General features: G+C 35.6%; 1 protein-coding gene across 7 annotated transcripts in view; it reads left to right on the forward strand.

Moving 5' to 3' along the window:
* The window catches only part of LOC101738815 (uncharacterized), a 68,184-nt gene that overhangs the window by 14,616 nt on the left and 39,001 nt on the right, over window positions 1-14,567 (forward strand). The gene's annotated exons all lie outside the window — the stretch shown is intronic.

Genomic DNA, 14,567 nt, shown 5'->3' on the forward strand with positions numbered 1-14,567 from the left:
AGCTACTAGTAGATAGTCGCTTGACTAGTTTACTATAATTAACGACGGTACGGAGGTGCCTTTTCGAAAAAGAAAGAATAATGAAAATAAAATTTTAAGTTATTTTTGTAAGTTCCCCGAGGCTTTCGTTTGGATGCATGTAACACGTTTTACGCAGGAAAACTTTAAATATTTGTAGTTGAAGAGATAAACATTGGTTCCCTACATCGGACCGGTACGACTTCTAATCTGTTCTTGCCAGGTGTGATGTCAACAGGTGGCCTTTTTAAATTAACACCTTTTATCTGTTATTTAGCTTTCTTGTACGTTAGCTAAGTCGCCTGTTAGTTTCTTAATATATTTTTTATTATTAAGGCCCTACGATCTATCTGAGGGTAAATAGAAGAGTCGCCCTGAGAGCTCGGCATTTACTGATTGCCATTGATACTATATTAAAATAGTATGAAATGGTATTTGCGAATCTATTCCTATAGTAGGAAGAATTCTTAATTGTATAATGCCAATGGTAAGATAATCTCTTACCATTGACATAAATTCCAGTTTTCATATTTACAAAATGCTAATGTGGCTAAATAATAAAACTCACTAGTGTTCACATAGTAAAAACCACACACTTTGTCGAAATACCTTTAGATAACAGTTTGGCTGTACCCCTGGCGTTTCTGTTCTCTACCCGATCTTACTTATCAAACAAGGAGATGTCGTCACCCTTGGCCGGTAATACATTTCATAATAGAATCCGTACTTTTGAAGAGTTTACCATAGTTGATATCTGTGAGAAAACTAGATTTTGTCAGTAACAAAGTGAGCACCCTAAAACACAACTTACTGAGTTTCTTGTCGGATCTTCTCAGTGGGTCGCGATTCCGATCCGGTGGTAGATAACTGAGGTATTGTTCTTGCTAGGGCTAGGCTTAGCAAATTCTCCCAGGTTGAGCCTACCCGTCCGGGCATAGCTAGAATAGCCCCTTAGACTGCCAGCGAACAGGTTAGATAAAAAAAAGTGAACTCTGCATTGTTTTCTGTTTTTTTTTTCGTATTTCATGAAACCACTTGTAAATATGTATTGTTCATTTGAACCTTTCTATTTAGTTTATGTTCGAAATGAGTCATAGAACATGCCGTGTATTCTAAAAAAAAGATAAACTGCACAACATCTTCGGACACATCGATTCAAATACGGAGGGGGCGATGTGTCATCAACATCCGTTTTCAGTCAAAAACACAATATCTGTTGAGTTAAAAGATTTGGGAGCAGGTAGTCGAAGGCCAAGCTTGGAATTTTTTGCTAAGGTATCTTTGTGATGCCATCATAAGGCACCTAAATAGAAAGAGCAGTTAAACCTATTGTGTTTTATGGTTCGTTGCTTATAACTATCTACAATGGGTATTTTTGATTTGGAATCATAGTTAAGGGCTTTTGTCTTATCGTTTAAATTTTAGTGGAACTTTCACGTTTACAGAGCTTAATTTATCACTTAAAACTTTCCTTAGCATTTTTATTATTAAAATAACAGAGATATTAAGGTTGATAAAATTCACATGTAAACAACATACATATGTATATCTATCTATCTATGGATGTACATCTACGAAGCCAAGTTAGGAAGCTTGTTTGTGTTGTATCGTGTAGAATCAGATCATCGTTATTTAAAATTATACAGGCATATATATTTCTCAAGCGTTAAGTGTACAAACGAATATAACTAAAACCTTTTAAGCATCATATAGATGAGGGCAAACATACGTGAGGCATACATTTCTGTACCCTGTTGATCATTTGTTCATGTAGAAAATCGTAATAAAACAAACTTCAATGATATGAAAATTCGCTTATAAACGAGAAATGGAACGCGATTCCCGTATTACTGAAGGGGATTAATTGATTTTTTGTTGGTTTATTGTGTCATGTACCCAGATCAGGTAGTCGATCCCTTGCCCGCATGGGGATCGTAGGAATAAGGACTCTTGGCGCACATTCCATTACCGTAGTGTAATGGACTCCAGTTTTTATTTAGTTCGAGTCATTTTTTTCTCCTATCTATGCTGATAGCCCTGAGAGGCTATTTCAGCTTCACCCTAACGTGTAGGTGAGCTCACGGGGCTCAAACCGGAAGTATTGCTAATACTGGCCCTAGCAACAGCAGTGCTTCGCAGAATCTACCACCGAATCGGAAACGCGACCCACTGAAAAGATCTGGCGAAAAACTCAATGGGCTTTCGAGTCATTTCGCTATATCTATGTGTTTGGTTTGATTTTCGTATACTAGATATGTCAGTTTTATACTGAAATAATGAAACCCTGCCGTGTTCGCTGTTCGTCTAAGTTACGCGTGAGCTATCTATCGTACTCTCTATCCAGAATCCTTGTCTGAAGTATCAACAACACACAATTTCAAGTCGAGTCGATGAATGAGTCGTGAACGCGTCAAAAGCGAACAAACAGCCACAAATACTTTTTCTAGACGTTAGACCCAGCGTCCTGAGAATTTATTTACGTAAACTGGTAAATGTTATACTTTAGTACGATTTTACTGCTGTAGATCGAAGTATTTCATTACGTTTGTATCGCAACATTAAAAGCTGTTCTTCGACATTTAACCGTTGGCACATTGCGTCGATTATTGCGAAGCGTGAAAGGAGCTTTGGTATGCAGCGGACGTCCCTGCATTCTTACAGTGGATCTCAATATCTCGATCTATTTGTTTGTACCCAATAGAAGACTGCATAAATAAAATGTGAAAATACATTTAAACTACCAGTGAAAAGCTATCAATCCAGATTTTGAATACAAAGCTCCTAATTACGAACGCGAGATAAATTTACGTTAACAGATTTACGGCAGCTGCGAGTTACTTGTATAATGCTTGTATATGTTTAAAGTATTCGTTCTATACGAATGTTGCACTAGACGAGTGACCCGGTCGATAGGTACTGCAGGCTGTGACGGGGAAGTTGCGTAACACCTGCACCGCGGAGCCTACGACCCCTTATCTTGAGTATAATCGTGTGGCTTACCTTAACACCCACTCGCAGACAAGGCTGTTTATCGACAAATAAACCTGAGTTTTGGGTCATGTCACACGTGAATGGTATAGGAATTAATTTCTTGCCGCACTACGGGATTATTGGAAGCGGTGAGGTTTCATTTATTTTAAAAGATTATGTAATGTATTTTAATAAAACTTCGCACAAACCACCACCCTGCCTATTTCTGCCGTGAAGCAGTAATGCGTTTCGGTTTGAATGGTGGGGCAGCCGTCGTAACTATGCTTGAGACCTTAGAACTTGTATCTCAAGGTGGGTGGCGCATTTACGTTGTGGATGTCAATGGGCTCCAGTAACCACTTAACACCAGGTTGGCTGTGAGCTCGTCCAACCATCTAAGCAATAAAAAAAATAAAAAAAAAATTATGGCCCGTATTCACTCACACACATGTGATACTTTTTACAATGGTAAATAACATGACCCAGTCTAGGCCAGTCATGTCTGCAATAATAAATAAGATAGTGTGTACTGGTTCGTGATTTATGTACGTTTTACAGATCTATAAATCTGTAAACGTATTTTATGGATCAGAGTTTGAGTGACATAATCAACTCTTTATCCCGAGAAAATGAAAAGTGTTTATTTGACGTGACTGGAACCGACCACGTCTAGTATTTTATTTATCTATGTTATAATTTCGAAGGGATAATATTTCAATAAACAAACGTTGTCTCCTCGTAGGTATTCTCGAGAATAATGCCGGCCCTTCACATGCTCGCTAACATTCGTACATTGTCAAACATTCATTCGCAAACTTAGCGGCTGTGCAAATGGGTTCGGTACTCAATTTGCGAACCCGTTTGCGCTTCCTTCTACACTTGTTTACGAATGTCTCACGAATTTTGAGTTTTGAATTTTGAAAGAGATTTGAATTCTTTCCCAGACATCATTAACAGCCATGCTGTTTTTATGGGAATTCTTTTGATGAAGATACGCTACACAATAGACGTCACGATCTATGAAAATAGCGAAACGTCCGTTGCCTTCGCAATCCTGGGCGCAACTGGTCACACGAATGTGTGGGAGTCTACGCGAAGGATCGCGGTTCGCGCGCTTTGATGTCTGTTAAAAAACCGACACAGCTTGGAAAACCACGAATGCAGCGAAAACTTTGCGTAATCATTTGCAAATGTCGTCCTAAACTTGCGGGTTTGCGTATTCGTGCGAATGTGAGTGACCGGTATAAGACGAAAACTTCACACACACTACACTGAAGAAAACATACGTTTTGGCTTAAACGGTGCGACAGCCGTAATACAGTAAAATAGATTTCTCGCTCATATCTGGATGGGTGGCGGCAATCAAGTTGTGTCGCTGTCTATAGACTCTGGATTGACCTTCAGCACGTTCACCCACCTACAAAAAAGGAGGAGCTCATCGTATGTCGTATCACTCTTGTCAGAGCGGTCGTGGTCGTCATCCAGCATCATTGGTGTGGGCAGATGTTATGCGCCTCACGAGCAATCGCCACTCCTCGCGGCTTGTGGTGAGCCTGGCACACTCATGCAAACAGCCGCCAACTGCCGACTTGATCTGGTCGGTCCATCGCATGGGCAACCCTCCACGCGGTCTGGTGTCTTCTACTTTGCCCTGAACGACTAGGCGCTCTATGGAGTCATTTCCTCGCCGGGAGACATGTCCAAAAAATGATAGTATGCGCCCATACTCGAGCGCCGAAAGACGCTGCTTAATGCCGAGTTCTCGAAGAATGGAGATATTGGTGCGGAGTTCGGTCCATGAAATACCATGCATTCGTCTCCATCTCCAGAGCATTAACCTTCATTGTCTCGACCTGCCGCAAAGTCCACGTCTCCTTATAAAAACTAAATAAAACAAAATGTTAGCGAAAAATACATTCCGACTTATGCTCCTGTTGTTAGCTAGTGTTAAGTTTATAATCTAATTAAAATTTGATACACCACACTAATCTTTACTAATGCGATAAATTTAAAACTGTGTTTATAGGTTTCTCTATTTTTTGAACAACCTTGTTCCGGTTGTTGTCCAAAGCTTGGTTTTATATTAGTCTTATCTGAGTCGTTGAAGTCTCTTTCATGGAATGAAGGAATTGTTATTAAAATAAAACCCAAATGTCATTTACGAAAGTAAAGTAGAAATTTCTAGTTACCAGCCGTGATGATAACGGCCAACTCTTATCTCAGGTTTAATTTAAAAACAATAAGCATTTCCACGCCAATGAGTTACGGTCATAGTTAATGTTGACTACGATTTCTTAGAATTTACACTCGGCATGTTGAAACGTGCTTATAAAAGCGAAAAGGTTATCAAATAATGTTAGTGTTCGTATTTTAAAATTACTAATTCAAGAATTATTTTCCTTGTTTTTTAATGTATACGAAAATGGGCAATATTTTGTTTGGCCAATCTAACGTACACACCATTGCTTGGAGTCTTAAGAATGAAGCTTCATTTGCAATGGTATATTCGGGAGGATTTTATTCGCGGCAGTATAAGTAGAACTACCCACCGGCCGTGAGGCTTTTGACATACTCTACCATTATTTTAGGAAGGAACTAAAGAGCTTCGAATTAGGGAGGTAGTTAGGAAATAGGTGAGGATTATTTTTGTTGGTTCATTACGAACTGTTGACGAGAAGTAGTGTCAGTAAAACGAGGAGGCCACGCCGGGTTTTTTTTTATGTTTGAGGGATTACTGGTAGCCTGGAAGCTTTTCCAGTTTTACCAGGATAGGTGGGTGAGCAAGGGCTTAGTTAGGAGGGGTGGGATTTGCTGAAAGCTACCCGAGCGCCTCCAAAGGAGGCCTAACAAGTCAAGAGTAGCTGCTTCACGAATGAATCTAGTCGGCGAAGTACAACCTAACCTAAGCATCAGCCTGCTGAGATTCTCGGCGGATCTTCTCAGTGGTCGCGATTCCGATCCGGTGGTAGATTCTGCAAAGCGCTGTTCTTGCTAGAGCCAGTGTTAGCAACACCTCCCGTTTGAGCCCCGAGAGCTCACCTACACGCTAGGGTAACGCTGATATAGCCTCTAAAGGCTATCAGCATAGTAGGAAGAAAAAAAAAGTTGCACGTCGAATTCTTTGTCGAGCTCGACTGTTATTGGATCTGATGGATCCGTAAGGACGTGTCTAAGGCGTCGAATTCGGGGAATAGTCAGCGGCAGCAACGATAAGGCGATATTCACGACTACGCCATGTGTGGCAAGGTGAGAAGTATCGGTATAATCTCGCAAATAACCAGATAATTTATCTGATCTTTCAGATAGATTGTCTGATCTATTTTAATCGATATTAGTGACTACTTGAAATTTTAAAGTTAAATTTGAAGATCTCATTACATTTATGTATTGCAAAATGCATCCCTCCTCCGTGCGTCGTATTCCTCAGTTCTGAGGGTCGTGACCTTTACTGAGCACTTTTGTCAGGACTATGTTCCTCCATTCACTTCTGTCCTCCACGCAGTGGATATCGACTTTGATGCTGGATTCCAAAGTCGTCTTAATTTGATCGGACCAGCGCATGGGACTACGCCCCCTAGGCCTCTTTCCTTCCACTTTGCCGGTGATGAGAAGTCTTTCGAGATTGTCACCCTTTTTCCTCGCAAAATGCATAAAAGAGCATTAATATCTAAAAGTTTTATAAAAGAAAATGCTAAGACAAAAATTTGTCTAATTTCGTAAACATTGAAAATAATAAAAGCTATTTAATATAAATATGGTGTATTATATTAGACTTTCTTCTAAAATGAATACAGTGCACGCGTCGAGACGTCGTTTCACGTTCGGTAATATCTCCTACAGCCTATGTGAAACAATAGCTATAATAACATGTAGTTGCATTGACCACTTACGAATAATTGGATATAATAATACTTTTACTTTGTAATTTATTGAAATTTATATATGCTATAATTGAAGTGTGATTGGTACCTATTTTTTTTTTTATTGGAGTTATTAATAAGTTTCTTTAAATCTTAAAAAGAAACGGCAGTATTATTACATGATAAAATAATTGAGCAACCTACATTATTTTACTTTTACATATAAAACGCGTCAATTCAGAAAATGGCGACTATAATAATTATTATTTATTTTTAAAGCAAATATGTATATTACGTTGCCAAAATTATTTATAGTTAAATATTATTTATTTGACCCACATGAAGAAATGATTGGTTTAAAAGAAACTCTCACTTTAGGCGGGACGCCAACTAGGACAGTCTTGGTTTATTGTCACACTCTAATTTTTCGTCACAGCGAGTTAGATACAGTTGACTATAATATTTCTACTTATGAGACTATCTGGATATTGTTAAATTACACTTGAAGCTCTGTTTATGACAATACAGTCTTATACTTTAGCTAATATCTTACTTTGTACCAATGACGAATGTCAAGAAGGGCAACCCTGAATAATTAAACTGAGCAATAGCTCATATAATAATATATTAAATATTATAATAAATACGACATTGTTGTCGACTCTTGGTGTTATTCTATTCTTAATATTATGCTAACTGTTAACATATTTCATATAATATAATGACAAAAAAAACTCGACATTAAAGCGTAAAATTAGATATTTATTTTTTACTAGCTGACTCTTTCAGACTTCGTAGTGCCTCGATCGATAAATAAAAGACCTAAACTTTTGTATAAAATTAACTTAAAACAAACAACAAACATAAGGAATCGGTCCGACGGGGGACACATCAAAGGAAAAACAAAATTATTATTAAAATTTTGTATCTTCAATACAATGTATTGCATAGTCAACAATTAGACGTGCCATATCGCGTTCAAAACAACAGTTTGAAAACTAAGCAGTTAACCTGTTAATCAATTTTAGTTTTACTTAAGATAGTTTCGTAGGAGATTACAGTTTTATTTTTACTTCAAGAAGTTAAGAAACTAAGGAAAAAATCCTTTTTACACTTATGTATTCTTTTCTCTTCTTTTTTGAATTTCTTTAATTTTTTTTTTGCCCATATAGGCAGAGACGAGCATACGGCCCACCTCATGGTGCGTGGTTACCGTTGCCCATGGACTTCAGCAATGCCAGGGGCAGAGCCAAGCCGCTGCCTACCGCATACATATGATTTCAAATCCATTTTAATATAAATGTATTGGACTATTATAATATTATTATTATGATAATGAAGCGGGCAGTTCACTGTATTGTCGTTTTGACATTGTTTAAAAGTAATTTATGTTTAACCTCTGTCATAACATGTTTCAATAACATTAATGTGTAAGTAAGAAATGAACATCTATGACCATTACTATTTCGTTTTAGCACTAAATACATGGAAGAGATCATAGGCGGATCACACGGGGTTAATATATTGGCTACGTTGGACAGAACTGGGTGTTATTTTAGATTAGAGGCTGATCATTGCAATCTTGGCATAGAACCCACGGTATGGCGGCAATTTAAAAATAATAATTACTAATGGTTTTGTGATATCAAAGTGGTACGTACAACCGTGCTACACATATTTATCGAGAATTATTATGTTATGATATCTGAGTATTGAATTGTTGTACCAATGCAATTAATCTTTTGTCTTGAGGTTGACAGCGGCATTCACTTTGTCTTGTTAACGGACGTATGTAAATCCAGGCGAATAATAAACGTGATAAGAAGTTTAAAGATTTTATGTGCTTTTTCACATATGCATGTTAGGTACAAAATGGTGTTAAGAGTGTTGCGGGTTTATAATGCACATTATACTTGTGTAACAAGTAGTGTGTGCGGTAGGCATCGGCTTGGCTCTGCCCCTGGCATTGCTGAAGTCCATGGGCGACGGTAACCACTCACCATCAGGTGGGCCGTATGCTCGTCTGCCTACAAGGGCAATAAAAAAAAAAACAAGAAAATGCAATGACTTGTTCAAAGTTTGATAAAAACCTTTTAGTTAAAAATAATCTCGAGTTACGTATCGCATGTTTGTAAAGCTATAGGAAAAATGTTCCCTAATGCGCCAATAAAAAGTGTATAATAAAGTCTTATAAAAAGCTAGTGTGCGATCACGAACAAACAACCATCCATTTATTTTAAATATTGGACGCTATCTGAATACGAAAATGATCTATATTATGTAAGGAAATGAAGATTGTTTTTCGCTTTCGTTAGTCAGTGACTAACATAATTAATTTTCTGCTTCCAAAATAATTCATGGTACAGTTGTAGCGGCATAAACAATTCTATGTTATTATATTATTAATATTAGTTATTAAACACATTATAAATTATTTTTACGTTTTTAAATTTTCGGCGGTAAAAAGGTCCTGTGTCACAGACTATATTCTTTTTTCCACCTCTCGTGCGTTCCGGCTTACGCATCATAAAAATATGCGTTCTTAAACCCCTCTTACTAGTACTATTTCAAAAATGACAAATATGAACAATAAGCACGAAACGTCTTTACCACTATGGAACTGAATTTACACCTTGAATAATATCAGAAATGCCACACAGTATCGTTCACTTTACATAATATTTGCTATGAATGTGGAGGACATTGCATTTGATAATATTAATAGTTAAACCTATTGTAATATGCTCGTATATTATGGTATACTTGGTATATTATGACAAGTGAACCGACAAGGTTATAACGTGTAATAAGTCCTAAGAGATTGTATTAACTAAAGTATCTTTGTTTTATACAGTTTGTATGTTTACAGTACGATACCTTGAGATGTCAATATAATTTTATCTTATGATCAATTTTAATGATTGAATTGTCAGCAACGAGGTTGCTGGCGTGTAAATATGTCTATGGTCTAATTCATAAAACCTTTTATTTAGGGATTTGACACAAAATTCCATAAATTATTTTAATAAATGGAAGTACATAATATAAAAGTTCTTTTCTAGATAAATCATGTACGACATGGGTGGGTAACTACACGTTTTTTTTACTTTAAAAGTTCGAAAGTGGATGAAGATATGATTGAAATAGCACTTTGTTTCAACTAAAAAGGTGTTTCTCTGTAAGCTGGGCAATTCGTTCTAAGAAAGCTGTGTAGGTGTCTCTTTTGCTTAAATATGTAATAAATATTATTCGGGCAATAAATATCCATTTTCTTATGACAGATGAACCGTAAATAACAAGTCTAAGTCTGATAACAAGTCTAGTTTTTACGGACTATAAAGACGATTTCCATATACCTAATAAAGTTTATTTTTTATATATTTATATACAAGCATTGAACGTTGTGTAAAGTAAATTAGGTGATTATCATTTAAAGCTCTCTACGAAGCATGTAAGATATCTTTTTTACAATGAGAAAATGAGTTGCACAGCTTACAGAGAAACACCCAAATAAAAATGTTTATTCATTTGCTTCGTGATTTTAATTTCCTGATCTTAGATTGTGATCAAAACTAAGCTGAATTTACATAAGAAATCGGCCTGCTTAAGCTTAAATTCCTAAGACTTGATTACATTACACAGTAATCTTGGCTGCATTATACATACAACTTTAAAATAAAAGAACGCGTGGACAATAGTTAATGAATGTTTTGTTTTCTTTTATTTTGTTGTCGGAGCATTCCAGACGTTCATTTATTTGCCGTGTCGAATTGTGACGTCACGGAGGCTTGGCAGGAATGTCGCGTCATAATTGATTTCAACATAATAGCTCAGCAACTCCCACGCACCTTCATTTAAATGTGAATCCTGCTTCTATTGGCACGCGGTGTGTGATCCTCAATGAGTATGAAGTGCGATAGCTCACTGGAAATGTGTTAACTCTGAGCGCACGACGTTGTTTGCTTTGGCGCCTAAGTAAATAAAGTAAAGTTATCAGGATAAGAACAGTAAACACATAGATTCTTTGTTACTAAAAGTTCCCGTAGCTAAATAGTTACTGGATGAGTCTTTTCTCGTTGAGAACAAGCTAGAAAGATAAAATACAAAAAACACGTTAAGTAAACAATTTTTATTTATTTTTAAGTTAAAACCACTCCTCTAGTTTTATTTTTACATAGAATTAGATATTAATAAATTATATTTTTATATATTTCGCGTTCCCAGTTTTCGAATTTTTAAGATCACTTGATGTTTTATAGTAAATATTTTAAAGATTACCTCAACCTCAACTACAGTCTAATCATTATTTTCGTTTCTTTGTACACAGAGGAGAGCTAACAGTACCTGGGGCTTAGACAAATTATTTATTAAATAATTTTTGTCTTGGTTATGATTTTTGACTTTCCAAATTGGTTACATTATTCTTTCTCATCTTGCTTAGTAGATGAGGTTATTAGCATATTCGTTAAAAGCTCGATTTGACTTAGTTCTGTGGTCATATATTGCATTAATAGATTGGTTTTTATTAAGCAAATTTTATATTTATACGGAGTTATTATTTAAAGAATTTGAAGAATTCAACAACACAAAACATTTTTTATATTTAGTTTGGACACGCATATCATTATCTTCTTGGTTCTAAAAAGAGTTAACTATCATTATAACATTTGTGGGATGTTATCGTGACGCAGAGAAAGTCTTGTTTAATCTCCTTTGTTCATCAAGTGTAAGTCTTGTATATTGACACTACGTTGGTGGCCTAGGAAGGAAGGATGCGTCAGAAGCAAGATCTTAATATATTTATTCATTAATATATTTATTGAGTATAATTCGATCATAGATATTGATTCCTTTCTGATTTTACTTTTCCTTTGACTTTGTTTGTCTTTTTATTTTACTCCTAAGAGTATACCTAAGATTTAAGATTATATTAATTTAAAATACTATTGATTGAAGATTTAAGATATTTAAGATTTTTTTTAAAACATATGTGTATAGTCAACAATTAGCGCGTTAATGTTTAGTTGCGTCTAAATTGAGTTTTAACAGCAGCTACCATTAGTTTAACGTATCTATCTGCTACATTATTATGTTGTGCTTTTCATGTAAATTTATCATCAGTAATTTTGTTACGTTCAGCACATCATTAACTCTTTTGGCGTTATTTCTTAATTAAAGTAATACATAGTTCTATTGAATTGTATATTGAATTGGATCTTGATTAAGGCTTTTTCTTTTATTAAAATCGTATGTTACAAAATAAAGTTGCTGTTATTTAAAAGTTTTTTAAACTATTGAATGTAAAGTTGCGAAGCTATATAGCAAATAGCGTAATATTATTAAAATATTAATTCTTCGTTATATTTTAAAGCCCAAAGCATTGAAGAGATTGTTATGAAATTTGGTAAAGAAATAGTTTGAATGCCGTGTAGCTTACAAACTTCCTTTCATCCCAATGATTTGAATAGGTCTCCGTCCACGCGATATAAAGTGTAGTCAATGCAGGCGAAGCTGTGTGTGCAAAGATAGTTAATATAGGATTCTTATTTATTTTTTTAAAAAAGTACTGCCACATTACAAACATTTAACATTGAAAAGAAACTTAAGCAATTAAATTTATGGCCTGATGCATGTGACAACAATGGCGTACATAGATTGGCAATTTATCGGCTCGAAAATGGGTTACAATAATACTATTTGTTGAAATATTAATAAAAATGTCTAAAAATGTCATGTCATATCAAAAAGAAGAAAAGAAGAAATGTTAATACAATGTCAAGCAACAACAAGTCAGTTATAGAACAACAAATGATATATTATATTATACTTTTCGCACAATTATTCTTTCGCACCCGTACAAGGTCGGAGCGAGTTACTAGTGTACTCTGTTATGTTATAGAAAAATTAAATTGTTTTAAACCTCGAAACCGAGCTAGTCAAGTTGTATGTGGTGTATTTTCTAAATAATAAAAAATGGACTATTTTCGAAAAGATACCCAACCTTTTGTAAAGATTTAAAATCAAACTACTGTAATCACATGGGTCGGCTTTGTTTCTTCGTTTAGTGAACTCGATGTGTTTTTGTTTGTTTAAAAACGGTGACGATGTAACTCTAAACCGAGCGAGGGAGGACAATATCGTTACCACAACAAACGCAACATCATTATTGTTGAGTCTTTGTGAACTTTTCACGGTCTGCCGGCTTAGTGCCACGTTACATGTTTGCGCGTTGATCTACGTGTTGATACAAAAAAAAACAAGCTCATTTAAAATTATAAATTGTCTCGGTGATTGTAAAGAAGATAGCATTTTTTTTTTTAATAAGCTCCTCTTGTATCTGAAGCATTAAAGCTTGGTTCTTTTAAGAACTATAGGAGCTATACCATAATATAGCTATGATCAAGACTTTCAATCAAAAAGATCGTTGATAAAGATAGTTAATGTTTGAGATCATGAGCAATATTTAAATTTAATTTTAAGTACTACATTTTTGTTTTGTTGATTGACATTGTCAAAGAAATTTTTGTCTAATATATTTCCGTTTTTATTTATTAAAGTTAAGCTCAAGATTTAATGAACATATGGTTTAATAACAAAAGATAAAAGAAAAGTTATTGTAATAAAAATGAAGATTATGGAATTGAACTTGGTCTTTACCTTGCTATATGTAGATAGATTCATTACGGATCCTTCCGATCCATTAACGGTGCATTTAGGCACCACAAGCACCGGTCACCGCCCTCGTCGAATCCGTCGTTTGCGACGAAGGGCTCGACGAGCGAATTAACCCATAGACAAAGCCCACTGAGTTTCTCGCCGGATCTTCTCAGTGGGTCGCGTTTGCGATCTGGCGGTAGATTCTGCGAAGCATTGCTATTGCAAGGCCAGTGTTAGCAACACTCCGGTTTGAGCCCCGTGAGCTCACCTACACGTTAGGGTGAAGCTGAAATAATCTCTCAAGGCTATCAGCATAGACAGGAAAAAAAAAGATTGATAACCGGGTCTAATGTTGACATGCTTCATGTTGTATTTATTATGCATAACCACGCTAAGAGTATCGAGTGTCATGTTTACCTCAGACATGTGAACAAGCCATGCACGTTCAGCCCTTGTGGTCACAGATGACAACAGTATACATATATGATATGGGTTCACAGAGACGTGTGGTTGACTTTAAAGGTCAAAAACTTTGGTCAAATAAATGAGTGAAAGTTGCTATGATGGTATTTCGTGAGGTTTTCACTAGTCGTTACACGGTGCTCATTTGCAGTCCGTGATCACGAAAATTGTAAAGTATTCGAAACCTTAGATTTGGCGTAAATCTGCCTTTCCATTTGCTAAATACTGATAGCTATCGAATTTTATTAAAGGTTTGTATTTGTATGTGCCATAAAATAATACTGGAATATATCGCGGGCTTAAAGACTATTTGGTTTAAGCGACATTTTTGCAACTTTACAGGAGAGCCATTTAAAGTTTACAATTTGGAAAAAACAACATAACATGACTTCTTATTTCTTTATTCTTTATTGTACACACTGTTAATAAAATACAATAATTGCGAAAACTTATAAAATGGCGAGTTTAACTCAACAATTGAGTTATCTACCAGCTAACTGTTCTTAAAGAGGGAAAAGCTTTACATTTTTTAGCTTATGCTTTCTTCAACTATTTCAATGGAGTAAACTTAATTGAAGTTCAATTAAAAACATGTACTGT

Source organism: Bombyx mori, chromosome 7 (assembly GCF_030269925.1).
Source record: "Bombyx mori chromosome 7, ASM3026992v2".
In the NCBI taxonomy this organism is placed as follows: Eukaryota; Metazoa; Arthropoda; class Insecta; order Lepidoptera; family Bombycidae; genus Bombyx; species Bombyx mori.